The following is a 1,708-nucleotide window of genomic DNA, read 5'->3' on the forward strand; positions in this document are numbered from 1 at the left end:
TCTTCAGGCACTTCACCGAAGGCATCAATTCTTAATGTCTTCCTTATTCATTGTCCAGCATTCTGATGCATATCAAGTAATTGCAAAGACCATGGCCTTGATCAGGTGCACTTTAGTTTTTAGATTGATATTTTTACTCTTTAGCACTCTGGAGAGATTGACAGCAGAGTTTCCCAATGCCATTAATATTTTGGTTTCCTGACAGCTGGTGCCAACAGTGTTGACCGCGAACTGATTAAGCAGAAATTGTTAACAATTTCAATCTCTTTCCAACTACCCTGATACTGCCAGTTGGTCCAGTGGTGAGAATCTTTGGGTTGTTTTTTTGTTTTTTTGTTTGTTTTTGCTACTGAGATGCAATCCATATTGAAAACTGCAGTTCTTCACCTTTTTCAGCAAATGTTACAAGTCCTCTTTAGTTTTGTCTGTCAAGGTTGGGTCATCAGCATAATGTAGGTTGTTGATGATTCTTCCTCCAATCCTGATGTCACGCTCCTCCTCATAAAATCTAGCCTCCTGAATAATCTGTTCTGCATATAGATTTTAAAAGGTATGGAGTAAGGACACATTGATTTCTTTATTTTGAGCCATGCAGGTTTTTTTTTCTTTGTTCTGAGGACTACCTCCTGGTATAGGTTTCTTACAAGCCCAATTAGGTGTTCTGGGATTCCACAATTTGTTGTAACCTACACAGTCAAAAGGTTTCCTCCCCCCGCCCCATTTATTTACAAAACTCAAATACAAATTAGAACAAATTCTTTCAATTTCCCTCACTCCCCCCCCCTCAAATTGTACAACCCAATGATTAATCTCTCCCTCCCCCTGTACACCCACATCACTCTGCTTACAGCCTTTCCAACCCCTCCTGGATCCTTATACTCATTTGACAATAAAATATTTTATTAAATATTTATTCTCATGGGACTGAGTTCGTTCACTCAGGATAATGCTCTCCAGTCCCTCTCAAGTTAGGTAATAATTTACAAAGTTATTGCTCCTGGGTGCTGCACAGTATTACATTGTGTGAATGTACCATAATTTCTCAACCCATTTGTTTATGGTTGGACATTTGGGCTGTTTCCATGTTCTTGTGATGGTGAATAATGCTGCTATGAACATTGGTGTACAAATCTCAGTTTGTGTCTCAGGTCTCATATTTTCAGGGTATATTCCAAGTAGTGGAATAGCTGGGTCATATGTTCATATGTTCAGCTTTTTGAGGAAGGAAGCACCAAACTGCCTTCCAGAACGGTTGCACCATTTTACAATCCCACCATGTATAAGAGTTCCTTTCTCACCACATCCTCTCCAACATCTGTTACTTGCTGCCCTGTTAAACTTTGCCACTCTTACTGAAGTGAGATGGTACCTTAATGTGGTTTTGATTTGCATTTCTCTTATTGCCAGTGATTTGGAGCATTTCTTCTTGTGTCTGTTTGCCATTCTAATATCTTCCTCTGCGAATATTCTTTCCATGTCTTTTACCCATTTTGTAATTGGATTATCAGTCTTTTTCTTGTGGAGGCCCAGAAGTACTCTGTAAGTATTTGTTATAAAACTCTTGACTGAGATGGTATTACCAAATGTTTGTTCCCAGTCTGTAGGTTTTCTTTTCACCCTGTTGGAAAAAGTTTCCGATGTGCATAAGGATTTAATCTTTAGAAGGTCCCATGCATCAATTTTATCCTCTTTAGATTGTGCATTTCTC

The sequence above is a fragment of the Elephantulus edwardii genome, unplaced genomic scaffold, assembly GCF_000299155.1.
Source record: "Elephantulus edwardii isolate Elephantulus edwardi_28Jun2011 unplaced genomic scaffold, EleEdw1.0 scaffold00033, whole genome shotgun sequence".
Lineage (NCBI taxonomy): Eukaryota > Metazoa > Chordata > Mammalia > Macroscelidea > Macroscelididae > Elephantulus > Elephantulus edwardii.